The following is a 2,772-nucleotide window of genomic DNA, read 5'->3' as shown; positions in this document are numbered from 1 at the left end:
CTCTGGGTCAGCCACACACAAGGCAAGTGCTTTACTCACTGCTCCCTAGTCACCTTATCTTGATTAAGCTATGCAGCCTGTGAGTTACTATCCAGAGCTTACCGAGATAAGGCAATTCCTGGAAAGAAGAAATCGATTCATTTCTTGTCTAGTGTTCCTGGGTAGAGAGCCCAGCACAGAGGAAGTACTGTCTGTGTTTGTGGAACTGGGAATAGATAGAGAAGTTTAACTGCCACTGCAACCAGCCAGGGGCGGAGATAGTGACCCATTACCAGTGGAAAAGAGCTTCACTTGCAATATGCCTGCATTCTTGTCTTCAACCAACTAGCCTGCCTGTCCTAAGAAAAGAGAGGTTTAAAGGAAAATTGGGGGCCGGCGAGATGGCGCTAGAGGTAAGGTGTCTGCCTTGCAAGTGCTAGCCAAGGAAGGACTGCCGTTCCATCCCCCGGCGTCCCATATGGTCCCCCAAGCCAGGGGCAATTTCTGAGCGCTTAGCCAGGAGTAACCCCAGAGCATCAAACGGGTGTGGCCCGAAAAACCAAAAAAAAAAAAAAAAGGAAAAGTGAGCAGAGAAGCATATTTTTATTTATTTATTTATCTAGTTACCTATTTGTTTACTTATTTATTTAGGTTTTGGGGCCACATATGGTAGCATTCTTAGCTCTAAGCTCAGGGGGACCATATGAAACCATGTGGGGACCATATGGGATGCTGCGAATTGAACCCAGATTAGCCTCATGCAAGGCAAATGCCTTACCTGCTGTGTTATCACTTGAATTCTATTTTTTCCTTATTTTTTTGTTTGTTTTTGGGCCACACCCGGTGACGCTCAGGGGTTACTCCTGGCTATGGGCTCAGAAGTCACTCCTGGCTTGGGGGACCATAAGGGACGCCGGGGGATTGAACCGAGGTCCGTCCTAGGTTAACGCTGGCAAGGCAGGCACCTTACCTTTAGTGCCACCGCGCTGGCCCCTTTTCCCTATATTTTTAGTAAATAAATTCTTTAATTTGAGTCACCATGAAATACACAATTACATAGTTGTTTATTATTGAATTTTCAGTTAACCAATATATAATACCCTTCACCAGTGCACATTTCCAGGCACCAATGTCTCTAATTTACCTCTCACCTTTCCTCTGGCTTCCCCAATTACTGCCTCCGTAGCAGACATTTTTCTTCTTTCTCCCTCTCATTTTTCCTTTCCTTCCTTTACACCCTGCAGTTTGCAATATTGTTACTGAAGGGGTATCATACCTAGTTCTTGACCAGAGAGATCATTTCCAACTATTATTGTCAGAGTGGTGCCTTCTGTGCCCTAACTGCTCTCTCTCAATATTTATAGCAGGCTCTCCACCATGAACTGATCCTCCTGGCTCTCATCTCTGTTGTCTTTGGATATTATTACTATACTATCTTTTTTTGTTGTTGTTGTTGGTTTTTGGGTCACACCCGGCAGCACTCAGGGGTTACTCCTGACTTTATGCTCAAAAATTGCTCCTGGCAGGTTCAGGGGACCATGTAGGATGCCAGAATTTGAACCACTGTCCTTCTGCATGCAAGGCAAATGCCCAACCTCCATGCTATCTCTCCGGCCCCTATACTATCATTTCTTTATATTTCACAAATGAGTGTCATCATTCTATGTCAATCTCTCTCCTTCTAACTCATTTTTATCAGCATAATATTCTCCATATCTATTCACATATAAGTTATATATATTATATTCACATATAATAAGTTTCATGACTTTATTTTTCCTAACAGTTGCATAGTATTCCTTTGTGTAAGAAGCACATTTTTAAGAAGGGTGGTGCATTTCTACAGTCTTTTCTCCCTTAGAGTTCTGCATTTCAATGACCTTCTGAAGGGGCCTGAATGATAGATAGCACAGTGATAAAGTGTTTGACTTTCATGCAACCAAATGGGATTCAGTCCCCTGAGTACTGCCAAAAATTATTCCTGGTGAAGAGCCAGGAGTGGGGCCGGGCGGTGGCGCTAAAGGTAAGGTGCCTGCCTTACCTGCGCTACCCTAGGACGGACCACGGTTCGATCCCCCGGCGTCCCATATGGTCCCCCAAGCCAGGAGCGACTTCTGAGCGCATAGCCAGGAGTAACCCCTCAGCGTCACCGGGTGTGGCCCAAAAACCAAAAAAAAAAAAAAAAAATTAAAAAAAAAAAAAAAGAGCCAGGAGTAACTGCCAGGTGTGACCAACCCCCCCCCCAAAAAAAAAAAAAAAAACTAAACAACATTGGCCTTCTGGTCCTAAGTCTCAAAGGCTTCCATACCTTTAGGTTGGTTTCCGTTTCAGCATTTTTCCCAATATGTATTACCAGCCCCTACTCCACTATCTTTACTGCAATATTTTCCCCTAGAGGTTTCATCCCCTTAAATTTTTAATGGGTACATGGATATAATATTTTTTGTTTGTCTTTTGAGCCACACCTGGCGGTAGTCAGGGGTTACTCCTGGCTCTACTCTCAGAAATTACTCCTTGCAGGCTTTGGGTACCATACGGGGTACTGGGGATCAAACCAAGGTCAGTTGTGTGCAAAGCCAATGCCCTACCCACTGTGCTATCACTCCAGCCCCCACCCAACATGAATAAAATCTTCTGTAATTCCTTCATGCTGACAAAAATGAAACAGACCCTGCCTTTGGAAAGGTATAAAATCTCATACTTACTTAATATTACTTGGAATCAGGCAATTACTTATTTGGGTTCTGGTATGTCAAAATCTGAAAAAGGCTTTTCCCCTGACCTGAGGAGGGT

Source organism: Suncus etruscus, chromosome 5 (genome assembly GCF_024139225.1).
Source record: "Suncus etruscus isolate mSunEtr1 chromosome 5, mSunEtr1.pri.cur, whole genome shotgun sequence".
Taxonomy (NCBI): domain Eukaryota; kingdom Metazoa; phylum Chordata; class Mammalia; order Eulipotyphla; family Soricidae; genus Suncus; species Suncus etruscus.
This window is presented reverse-complemented; position numbering follows the sequence as displayed.